At 33.3% G+C, this 13,147-nt stretch overlaps 1 long non-coding RNA gene across 8 annotated transcripts; it reads left to right on the top strand.

The window, feature by feature from the left end:
* The first annotated feature begins 8,155 nt into the window (after window positions 1-8,155).
* LOC137810964 (uncharacterized) lies at window positions 8,156-12,065 on the top strand. Of its 8 annotated transcripts, none has more exons than XR_011081001.1 (9): window positions 8,156-8,341; window positions 8,417-8,474; window positions 8,561-8,679; window positions 9,324-9,360; window positions 9,535-9,671; window positions 10,237-10,357; window positions 10,537-10,725; window positions 10,903-10,990; window positions 11,815-12,065. It is a non-coding gene; the product is annotated as an uncharacterized lncRNA (long non-coding RNA). The 8 variants fall into 8 exon arrangements; XR_011080999.1 differs by having other exon boundaries at window positions 8,535-8,679; XR_011080998.1 differs by having other exon boundaries at window positions 8,417-8,679.
* The last annotated feature ends 1,082 nt before the right edge of the window (window positions 12,066-13,147 follow it).

The raw sequence follows: 13,147 nt of genomic DNA, 5'->3' as shown, positions 1-13,147 counted from the left end.
TCTAGCGACCGAAACAAAATCGGTGGCTAAAAACTAAATAAATTTGGTGGCTGATTTGGTGGCAAAAATAAACATTTATATTCAGCGACCAAAAGAAAATCGGTGGCTAAAAAGTAAACATAATCGGTAGCTAATTCGGTGGCAGAAAAAGCAATAAAATTTAGCGACCGAAATAAAATCGGTGGCTAACAAATAAACATATTTAGTCGCTAATTCGGTTGTAGATATATTTTTCCCAATTTATTCGAAACAGCCACCACTTTAGCGACCAATGGTTTTGTCACTCTCATATTCGGTCGCGGATTTGGTCGCAAAACTAACTAACATGATAAATAATTCAGTCGGTCGCTATTTCGGTCGCAGATCTGACACTACGGGTATTTAGTGGCTATTTCGGTTGCAAATTGCGACCACTAATTTTCGATCGCTAAATTCGGTGACTAAATTGTTATTTGCTTGTAGTGTCTATTTTAACTTTTCGCGTTTTTTAAACATTGAGTTTGGGAGTCACCAAACATTTAACAATTTCAGAGGCAGAGCGTTCCATGGATTTAGTATCATCTCTAGAAAACTCTCTCAAGTTCGTCTCTTCATTCGCTTATCAAATCAAAGATTTTGAAAAAAGCAAACGAGTACAATGCACTATCTCATTCGCAACGCTATTCTCCGATGACGAAAGGTTATACACTTCCTTCGTTAAATCCCAATCCAACGCCTTTGAATATTCACTTTTATTTCACCTTCAGATTCTCAGGCCACTGAAAGAAAACAAGAAATCTTGAGTCTCAGAGATGATCTCAAGGACGCTGAAGGTTCGTTCTCATTTCTCTCACATATAAACTCACATTCATGCGAAATGATGGATTGATTCTGAGTTTCTGTAGATGTTTCGCACTGCAATCTATTCCAGAGAATGTTGCTTGCAAGTGCTATTTCTTCGAAAAAATTGAAGAAGTAAACCCTAAACACATCTAGCTGGTGAGTAAACCAATTTTTGGTTGTTGCAATGGTGAGGATACAGCTCAAAGTTGTTAATTTTGCTATTGGTGAAAAAGTTTCAGAATAGTCGACACCTTCAATCTGAGTGTACCCTTTTGCGCCAAGGCGCGCCTTATATCTTTCGACGTTGCCATCTGAGTTGTACTTTATTTTATAGACCCATTTGCATCTGATGGGTTTCTGCCCAGCAGGTAACGGTGTCAAGGTCCACGTTTGATTTAGCTGCAAGGCGGAAAACTCTTTGTCCATTGCTTTTTGCCAATTTGGATCAAGGATAGCTTGAGCATAAGTGTGAGGTTCTTTGGTGGTTGTGATGTTAGCAAGATATGCCCTATGTGTAGAAGAAATCGTGAATTAGAAAGAAAATGATGCATAGGATACCTGGTTCCATTCGGCCGGTCTTGGCCAGTGGTATTGGCTTGGGATCCCGTTACGTAGTCTTGAAGTCAGGAAGGTGGGGTTGATGTGCGACTGGATCGTCGAACAGGAAGGTCGGTTGGAGAAGGTTTGGTAATGGGTGCTAGACTTCTTGGCGTGGGAGAAGAAGGTTGGTCTGTTGGAGGTTCAGGTGCATTATGATGAGTAGGAGAAGAAGGTTGGTTTGATGGAGGTTCAGGTGAATTATGATGAGTAGGAGAAGAAGGTTGATCGAGTGAATGTTGGACAGGAGTGGGTAAGTCAATGTCAATAGTGAGCAAAATACCTTGTAATGGAGGTGAGGATTGCATATGTGATTGTTGGCAGAATGGGAAAACACTTTCATGGAAGATGACATCCCGACTTATAAAAAAAGTGCATGCATCTATATCAAATAATTTGTATGTTTTTTTATTGAGAAGATAACGAATGAAAATGTACTGTCGATCGCACGAATCAAATTTTTGCTTAGGTGAAACAACAATTGCATAACAGAGGAAACCAAAAGTTTTTAAGTGGGAAAGTGAAGATGGGTGATTATATAGCATCTCAAAAGGTGATTTATTTTTTAGTAAAGGTGTTGGCAAGCGATTAATGATATATGTGACGGTTAAAACGCATTCCCCCAAAATTCTAATGGTAAATTGGACTGAAATAGGAGGGCTCTGTGTTTAAAATGTATCTATGTTTGCGTTCTACTACTCCATTTTGTTGAGGAGTGTAAACACAAGTGCGTTGACATTCAATACCTTTTTTGAGAAAAACTTACGCATAGAAATAAATTTCAATCTGTTGTCAACGCGGATGGTTTTAATAGATGTCTGAAATTGATTTTGTGCAAAAGTAATGAATGATTCTAAGAGATGTTGAGTTTTAGACTTGTGATTCATAAGAAATAACCAAGTGCATCTAATATAGTCATCGACTATAGTGAGAAAAAAACATTTTCCAAAATGAGTTGGGGTTTTATGAGGACCCTAAATGTCACAATGCAATAGATTAAATGGAGAATGAGATCTTATTGTGCTTAAAGGAAAGGTAGCTTTGTTTGTTTAGCTTTGGGACAAATACTACAATTATTATGAATGAGAATGAGATTTTTAGTGATAGGTAGTAAGGAAGATGCAAGTTGTAGACACGCCGGAGAAGGATGTCCGAGGCGCTTGTGCCATAAATCAGGGTCGGTCTTAATTTGAGATGTGTGGACTTGGTTTGGAAGAGGGGACATGTAGTATAGGCATGCGTGTTGTTTACCCGAGCCAATCATCCTCCCCGTAGCCAAGTTCTGCAAAACGCAAGCAACCATGTGGAGTAAAAACGACACAACAATTTAGCGAACTGGTTATCTTACTAACGGACATGAGATTTAAATTAAAAGAAGGAACGCAAAGAACATCTTTGAGAGAGTGATATTGTCATTGAGTTTAATTGTGCCCGTAGATGAAATGGGCGCAGTTGAGCCTGTGGGCAAATTAACATTTGAAATAAATGATGATGAGGTGTATGTGAAAAATTGTGAATCAGATGCAAAATGATTGGTTGCTCCGCTATCCAAAATTCATGGTTTTGTAAAAGCATAATTAATAGAAGAGTTATGGGCAAGTAGACTTGTAGCCGTAACAAACGTGTCAGTCACTGAGCGAGTAAATAGCCTTTGCCAATGGCTGAATTTGCTCGACGGTGAAGCCTCGTACGAAGTTTCTATCAGACTCGTTACTGGTGCCTTCTTTGCCAGACATGATCTCTTATTTAGCGTGATAAAAATGGAGAGTTTGTCAAAGCACCAAGATCGGTTATCTGATAACATATTAAGAAAATAATAATTATCAAATTATACGCAATTATTGTATGCAAGATTGTACGATATTGTACCCAATTATATGCAATTAATTTAATAATGATAGGATCCCTATCTAATTATATTGTAATTTGGAGAGAGAAATTCTCTACACTATTATATATTTCCTATACATGAAGGGATGTAAATACACAGAATAAAAACATCTTATTTCTTCTTTCCATCTTCTTACATACAAAGAGTCATTTAAAGTCTATCCTAGCGAGTGTTTGTTGGGCTTATTGTGTCACCCGCTATCGGACCGTTATTGGACCACCCATAATATGTTGTCTCACGCACGAGCTGTCACTCTCAGCGTGAGGGGTGTGTTGGAGATCCATATTGACGAGAGATAAGTATATAAGTGAGTGCAAACCTCATCCCACGAACCAATTTTATGGGATTGAATTAGGCTTAAAGTCCACTTCGTAATATTCTCGCCAGCGTTTTTCGTTTTCCGGTTGGTGCTCTTCTTCTCTTTTCTTCTCTTGGTGTGCTTGCTATTCTTTTGCTGTTTTCGTCCCCTTTTCTAGCGTCCGTTTCATAGATGTTGCTTTTGAATCTATAAGTGTGTTACCCAAGATTTACAATTTTAAAATTACTAATACATTCAAATTAGTACAGGATGCAGCTAAGGTAATACAGAGCATGATCCAGAAAAATCCGGAGTCCTTCAACCTCAATGTTATCGCCTTGTATAAGAAATCCGGGTAGATATTTCAAGGCTATTGATTTAGGCTTGGTGGGGTTAGTATGTTTAGATTTTACTTTACACTCCAGATCAATAGAAAGCGAGTTATTTTCCCAATGAAACAATGTAAATAAAAAATTAAAAGGCAATCCATGATTTGAAACGGTGTTGAATGCTTCCCACATACTATTCAGCAATACTCATTGAAAAGATCGCAGCCACACTACCTTGTTCTAGGGTTATAATGGTAGTTTGCTGCCAGTGCAACTGATTGTTCTGTTGTTCTGTGAATCTGTATGACATATAATAGAACTGCATGTTTTTAACATTTGTTCAGCTAAGTAAATATGCGTCTAAATTAGGCAACATGAAGTTGAAAATCGTTTTTTTAAAGCTTAAATTTATTTAGTAAAGAAACATTGTGCACGAGTCATAAATAAACCGATTCCTAAAGTAATGATTGTATTCGATTATAATTTATGTGGTAATTGTAAGAGTATGGTTGGCCTCTGAAATGTTTCAAACTTGTTCTACAACAAGACCATGCTAAAGCCAGTAAGATTCGGATAGACCCTACTCAATTTTATTCAGTACAGCAACTCTACTAAGGTTGGTTTGTTAGCATGAAAACAAATGTCAATGCACTAAATGAATAAATAAAAAGTTAATTATTTCAAATATATAACAAATCAGATCAAATTAGTTGGAAACTTGGGATATATTTTGTTTATATTTGAACAAGAAATCAATTGATCGAACCCTTTTGCTTAATTTTTTTCTTCACCTATCAAAATGATATAATCCGTAACGTGATAAAAATGATATTTAATTTATTAATTTCGTTTTATTTTTCTTTAATCTATTTTATTTAACATTTTTATTTTTATTCTTCAACTTTTACGTTAGCATACACTGTTCGTCCAATCATTTCTTTTTCACGTTCTTACTCGTTAAGTTTTATTTGTGGATTTTTTTTTTAAATATCATAAATTCATTTAAAGTCTGTAATAGTTGTGAGTATTATTGTGGAAAGCTGTTCAGTGTCAACTATAAGATGCTCATCATAGAAAAAACACAAGATACTCAATTATTATTAGTGTTATTATTTTTAATAAAAAATTTAAATTACTACACAGATACTGGTTAACATTGTGTCCTGTAATAAATAATTTATGATTTAAATTTTTATAATATTATTTAAAATATGAAATAAATGATGTTAAAAAGATAGGTTAAAAACTAGAAATGTAATTTTTAATGAGAAGGGTTCAAAAGCCTGCAGGAGACGCAACTAAAGTAATACAAAACATTATCCACAAATCAATAGTTGCGTCTCTTCCAGTAGAGGGTTTGGCATGCAGAAAATCCAGACTCCAATAAGCAGAACAGAGCCTCTTCCACTCCAGTTTAGAATAAGTGATAGGGTCCCGATATATTGAGCAGCTAACATACATTTAATGTTGCAGAGGTGACATAGGTGTGACATCCTGATTTATAGTGAGGTGACATGACAAAGTGAGATTGCATTCGGTAACGTAACAAGTGTTTTAGGGGGAGTGCTTTACAGCGGTTGGTAGTGATAACCGCTGTAGCATTTCTGCACTTGTTTGTGATGCGCGTACACCGCGTGTGGTTGTGAGAACCGCTGTAATATATTTGAAATTTAGGTCAAATTAAGCGTCGCTGCTTTCTCTCTTTTTTGAGTGTAGTGCTTGAGTTTGACTTGTTTTCAGTTTTTTCGTGTTGTTGGATTTCCAACTGAGTTGTGGGTGTTGGGTTCCGATTTCCTTTGTCTTTGTTTTGACACTGATTTCGTTTTGGGGTTTGTTGGTGTTCGTGTTCGTATTGTCTTGGTGAGTATGTGTTCTTTCCTTGATTGTGATGTGTTTTGCTTCGTTCATTTGGAGTTTTTGCGGTTCACCATTTGTTCTGTTTGCTCACTCTATAATACATTTTAAATTTAGGTCAAATTAAGTGTCGATGTCTTCTCTCTTTTTCGAGTGCAGTGCTTGAGCTTGAGTTGTTTTCAGTTTATTCGTTTTGTTGGATTTCCGACTGGGTTGTGGGTATTGGGTTCCGTTTCCCTTTGTCTTTGTTCTGACAATGACCTCGTTTTGGGGTTTGTTGCGTTTGTTGGTGTGGTTGTGTTTTGGTGTTCTTGTTGGTATTGTCTTGATGAGTATGCGTTCTTTCCTTTGTTGTGATGTGTTTTGCTTCATTCATTTGGAGCTTTTGCGGTTCACCATTTGTTCTGTTTGCTCACTTTTTGTGTTGTCCTTGTTAGGTTTGTTTTTGAAGGAAAAAAAATGGCAGACAAATATGGTGTGAACGAAGTTAATGCATGTTTGTCTTAGAAGGTATATATTGTTTTTTGATATTTTGTAAAGCAAGTAATTAGTTTATTATTTACAATTGTAGATTAGGATGAGAGACATGGTATGTATACAACATATCATTGAGATTAGTGGTATGTTATCTTCTTCCCAACGAAAGAGGATTGAAAGTACACTGTTTAAATGGTTGCTCCGATTAGAACAACCATTAAATATTTCAAGTACTATTTTGAAGGAGTTGGTTAGGAGGTGATCTGTTGAGGACCAATGTTTTAGGATAATGCAACATCTTGTGTCATTTAGTACTTTTGATGTTTGTATTAGTTTGGGATTAAGAATTAGTGGTATAAAACCAACCTTAATTGAAAGCTCAGAAAAACAAAGTTTATGTAATTTAACTATTCTTTTAGCTGGTTGAGTATTTTTGTGTTCAATTTTTGTAGATAAATACATTTTTTTTTACTTGTAACTGATAGATAGTTGATGAATGAATGAAGCTTTAATCTAATTTGAAAAATTAGGTTTTTTTCTCCATAGGTTCATGCATGTGTACTTGCACGATAACCAATCAATGCATGGCCCAACTCTTACGTGCGGGCCCAGTTTAAAAGTTTTGGGTCTGTAGGATAGTGGGCCACTAAGGCGTATTAAAAATATGGCAATTACTTCCTGCACCCAATCAATTGCTTATTGCACCCGACGAAATTTTTAAAACCCACATTGTCTTCTTTAACATTTGCAGTTGAAACTTTCAGACACCCATGTCCGTAGAAGGAAAATGGCTTACGAATATCATCATTCGGAATAGGGTTCTGCATTCTAGAAGTACATATCTGGAAAAGTTAAATGTGTTCTGGATATGGGGATGCAGAAGTATATACAAACCCTTCCGTACGAAGCCATTCGCAACACATAAATCACTTCCGGATAAGAAAATCCAGAAGTAAAAAAAACTTCCGCATAAAAGTATTCGGAACGCATCTGGCATGTTAAACTCACCTTGTCTTCTCTGGTGTCTTCGTTCTCTATCGCTGTCGAACTCCCTCACAAACGATGTCTCAGTGACCACAACAATGGACGTCCTTCGCTTCTAGGTTCGTGTTCGTTGAAGGGCTCGTTCAAGTGAAGCTTCCACTGCCTCAGAGGAGAAATACGAACGGGGGAATGGGAGAACGACGGTGGTTGCTGGTTTGAGTGTGAAAACAAAGGAGGCGGTGACGGCTATTGCATTGCCTACAAAAATGAAGGGGGTTGGGTGTTGTGATTGGGTACAAATTTCACTTAATATAATTTCAATTTCATTAAGGACATTTTAGTATTTTTCGCATACACAATTGGGTGCCAGTATAAATTGATTGGGTGCAAGGAGAATCAGCCTAAAAATATAAGAGATTCACAAAAGACTATTTCTTCCTGCAACTTCTTAGTTTCTTCTTGCACCTCCATATGTAGAAAAGATAATTTTATCTTTAAAAAATATACATTTCGAATTTTGGAATCTGGAAAATGTATTTTTTATTTTAGTTACACCTATTGAATTATAGAATCTGAAAGTTACTTTCGAATTTAAAAATATCTTAAAGGTATACAAATAAAAAAAAATTCTTTTAAAAAATATATTTTGGACTACATAATTCTGAAATTTTCTCAGATATAAAAATACTCTTTGGATTATATAATCTGAATATACCTTCTAAACATTAAAAAAAAATCTTATTTTTAAGAGAGGTTTGTTAACAAGGGTTAAAAAACCTTAACCCTCCAGTAAGATAATAGGAGAAGTTTTCTAAACCCTGAAAAGTATTGGCAGTTTTAAAAAATTGCAACAAATTTTATTAATTTCTTACTCTATTTTAATTTATCGCGTTTTTTAAACATTGAGTTTTGGAGTCACCAAGCTTTTAACAATTCCAGAGAGGCAGAGCGTTCCACGGATTTAGTACCATCTCTAGGAAACTCTCTCAAGTTCGTCTCTTCATTCGCTTCTCAAATCAAAGATTTTGAAAAAAGCAAATGAGTACAATGCACTATCTCCTTCGCAACGCTATTCTCCGATGACGAAAGGTTATACACTTCCTTCCTTAAATCCCAATCCAACGCCTTTGAATATTCACTTTTATTTCACCTTCGGATTCTCAGGCCACTGAAAGAAAACAAGAAATCTTGAGTCTCAGAGATGATCTCAAGGACGCTGAAGGTTCGTTCTCATTTCTCTCACATTCATGTGAAATGATGGATTGATTCTGAGTTTCTGTAGATGTTTCGCACTGCAATCTATTCCAGAGAATGTTGCTTGCAAGTGCGATTTCTTCGACAAAATTGAAGAAGTAAACCCTAAGCATCACGAAACTGGTTGTGATAGTAGATTCGGCGATTCCTTCGAGGCCAATTTCTGAAACAAGGTATTATTATAGTCGTCTTATTATCTGCTTTGTTTAGGTAAGTATTAACAACATTTATAGTTATAAATAAGTGAGTGTTAGACTGCATGGTGAAGTATAAGGAATTGTTCAAGATGACATGTATAATATTTGGGAATTTTGATGTTAAGTATAAGGAATTGTATACTAAATTTGTTTTCTAATTTGAAACTAAAACCGCAGGTTAAATCAAGGAGGATGAAGTAGAACAACATAGGACCTTAGTTGATTTTTTCATGGACCTGTGCAGCTCTGTATCACATGTTAGGATACTTCACTGTTTTTTAGTAGTTTTTTTTTTTCGAAATGATATATTCAACATTTGAATAATGCATGAAATTGGATTATATAGTTTTTTGGGTGTTGTTTATCTTTAAACGATTAGCTTTTTTTTTTATTAGCTTGTTTTTGCAGAATTTTTGTTTTTCTGTATATATCGTTGCTCAATGAATTTATGAGAAATTCTCCATATAAGTCTTTTCTTTTTTTCTTCCAGCTGTTCTTAGCATAGTTCATAAATACTAGTAATTAATCTTACACTATTGACGTAGTAATTAATTTCTTTGTTTTTACATGCTTTATTGACGTGTTTTTTTGTCATGTGGTGTATTCAATTTATTTTGTAGGTTGATGATTCCAAGTTTGCAAATCTAGCACATCAAGGTGTAGATTTTATATTTGGTATTCTTTTCATTTCACTAATGGAAAAGCTTTTCCTACGTTTCTTTATCTAATTAAGTAATTGAAAATTCTATGTCTGCTTTTGTGACTATTTATGACTATAGGTGTTAGTTATAGTTGTTGAACTAGACATTGAAACTTTTAGTTTTTTAATAGGGGAACTCAAGCAATCGAAAACCTTACCAACCAATGGATTGAACTTGAAGGGTTATTCAGAGTCCCCCATTTCCCCAGCTAGGTTCTTTGAAGTAGTTGCTAATGATTTGCTAACTCTCAATAAAAATCTTCAGTTGGTAAGTAATGCTTTTGGGATGGATGTTTTCTGGTGTTTTATCTAGTATGAAAGATTTATGATTGTTACTGTCTGTCTCATGAAGTCCTGTTCTATATACTGTGAGTGAGAGTGGCTTTAGCAGACCAAAAAAGTGTAGAATTTTTAAAGGAAGGAAACAAGGGGCATAAGCTTGAATGAAGTTCTTTAACTGTTCTGGGATTTTGTTCTTGTTACCTTTATTGAATTCATTAGTTTGGCTTTGTTTGGTATTTACATGTTTCTTTGTATCTAGATACCAATTTACAAACTGCAATGTTTTGGGATTAATGGTATTCAATTTTATTGATTTATTTATTGAGAAACATTTTTTAAGACCATTCTAAATTGATTGTATTGTAGCACATAAGTTACTACGCATTAGATTTTTTTAGTGTAAGAATGTTTATCCAGTCAATTTGTGCGAAGTCTTTATCATTCTCATTCCCTGTTGAACCTTCTTTCATTAGCTTCTTTTTCTTGCAAATGGTGATCGTTTGATAGCTAACTTTTAATGTATCTGATAAAGATGCTTTGATGGATTGTAGGAGCAGAAAATCCAGTTTTATTGTCTGCAGCTGACCAGATTTTTAGTGCTGGTGGGAAGAGGATGAGACCAACTTTGGTGTTCTTGGTGGCAAGGGCAACTACAGAGTTTCTTGACTTGAAGTAAGCACATAATTCTCTCTCTCTCAAAATCTATTTTTCTCTATCTCACCCCTCCCTCTCTCTCACACACAACATGTGCACATGTACACACATGCATATTCACACGTTCTTTGCTATAGCTAAAAATTCTATATGAAAATAAAAAGTTGAAAACTTCATGTTGAAATGGTTGACTCCAGGGAACTTACTGTTAAGCATCAACGTTTAGCGAGATAATTGAAATGATTCATACAAAAGGTCTTCAATTGGTTGAGCTCTTCTAATTAAGTGTGAAACTTGAAAGTGTGAGCCTTGGAACCTTGGAAAGGGTGCTTCCTCCCACCAAATATAGCAGTTTTTTTTTCAACAAAGAACCAAATATAGCAGTTGTAAGTAAAAACCATTCGATTTGGTATTACTACAACATTCAGATATGTAGGTAGTTTTTCCTGACGAATAACAATGCCTTCAACTGTGTTGTGACTCGCTCCATCACCTTGTAGTTATAAACCTAGTATTTATCTTCCACCTTTTTACTGTTGCCTTATTGGATCATTATTGCACAGGTTAGTATTAGAAGATTGCGTGAATGAATGCAGTGCAAATTGTTTACCCTGTGAATGGTTTCTGATTCTTGCAGAAAGTAGCTGCAAGGTAATTTAGAAGTTGGAACCGTATGTGAAACATCAACTCTATTCATCTCACCTTTACTTTAATTCTCTTTTATATATTTTCTTATTTTTCATTTTTGCTTTTTGTTAGAGGTTGTTTATTTATTTGAGCAATACTAATGGATTTTTTTAAGGTAAACTTATTGTTTTTAATATTGGTCTCGACCGTTCTAATCGTGGACTCACTAAAATTGGGACACATTCTTTTGGATTTCTTATATTGAAAGAGAATCTGTTCAATTAAACCCTAAAATAACGACTTTATTTTTTCTTTCAAGTTAAGTCATTGCACACTAATATTTGATTATCTAAATAAATGGTTTTTAAATTAAAAAAAAAAAAACTTCACAAGCATTGGAAATTGAATGAGGAAAATAAAAACTGAAAGTTTGAACACTTCAAATAAGTATTATTATTTTTTATTTTTTATTTTTATGTGAGATAGGATTTTCTTAATATTTTATTAAATAAAATATTGATAATGATAGAAAATAAACTTATGTCTTGTTTATTTTAATTATTATATTATTTACAATATATTATTATAGGATTAAATTGAGATATTGACAAGTTATAAATTGTGTGTCTTTTGTTTAATTGTCTATAGAATGAGACTGGACCCATTTTTTGTTAATTGCATGTAATATTTGATTTTTCCCGGAGTAAGAGTATGATACATAAAATAAGAAAGAATGTTTTAATTGTTATTTGATCTTGTTAGTTATACTCATTGATATGGATATAGCACCTATTGTCCAAAGATAGTATTTACTAATTAAAATAAATCAACGCCTTTTTTTTTGGCAGGTGGACAATGATTGAGTTTCAAAGGACGAGGGTTTTGCATGTTTTTAAATTCTAGTGTATGTGTTTTTCTCTAGTTATCTTGATCTTAAGAGGATGGATGCGATTTTTTTTTTCTCTGTTTATTAGTGTCAATATTTCATTTTAGTGTTGTGTTTTAAGTTACTGTTATTGTCTTACGAGGAAACAAAATTTGGACGTTGTGTCCTATAGCCTTAACGCATGCTTAGTATTAATTATTATCTTTTTTCTTATACATTAGTTTATTTAGTAAGTTTTATTTGTATTTAAAAGAATGTGTATGACATTAATATTCTGTAAGTTTTATTGTGGTTAAATAGATTTTAATGTATTGTTGATATATTTATAGTGCCAAATTAATAAATGTTTTTTTTCAAATTAATAAAATTAATAAATTTACCTTTCAGAAGAGTCCATATCTTATAATAGAATATTTTGAAGTTGAGTGCAATTTCAAGACGGATTGGATTTTTAGGGTGTGTTTGTTTCCAGGAGGGAGGAGGGAGGATTTTTTTGTGTTTGTTTCAAGGGTTTTGAGGGTTGGGGAGTGGATGGGAGGGAGGGTGGATGGTTTTTTTCACCCGAGATTTGTGAGGATGATGTAGGATTATTGTATTTTACCTAAATATCCTTGTGCACATTTTATTACAATATACAAAAATAAATATTACATAAATTTATTTATTATTTATAATTTTAAAAATATTTAATTATACTATTAATATAAATAATAAAATTAAAAAATTAAAAAATAAAATTATAATATCAACAATATATATATAGTTATATAAAGTAACAAATGAATATAATAATAAATATTATTTTCATAAATTTTAATATATTTAATAAATTTATTTCAATTTAACACAAAAATATTTTCTATTATATTTTTTAATTTTTTTATTAAAAAATATAAATAATTATGAATATTATATATTAAAAATATTTAATTAATTCAAACCTACAAAAAAAATCATAATTTATTATTCAAATATTTTTTAATAACAAGGGTAAATTTGTAAACTTACAATAAACCATCATCACAAATCCACTATATCATCCCTCAATCCAAACAACCTCACACATCCTCTCTAATCCTCACAAATCCACTCCCTCCCCTCCTCACAAATCCCCTCCTCAATCCAAACAGAACCTTAATAATAGGTTTATATAATAATTATAAAGTTCGGTTGTACATTAGTTGAGCCTAAAATATTGTTTTTTTCATTGTAATCTGAAACAATGATAATTTTTTTTTTTGTTTTTATAATAAATAAATAGTTTATTATATGTTTTATAACTTTTATATTCCTTT

Source organism: Phaseolus vulgaris, chromosome 2 (genome assembly GCF_000499845.2).
Source record: "Phaseolus vulgaris cultivar G19833 chromosome 2, P. vulgaris v2.0, whole genome shotgun sequence".
NCBI classification, from domain to species: Eukaryota; Viridiplantae; Streptophyta; class Magnoliopsida; order Fabales; family Fabaceae; genus Phaseolus; species Phaseolus vulgaris.
This window is presented reverse-complemented; position numbering and strand designations above follow the sequence as displayed.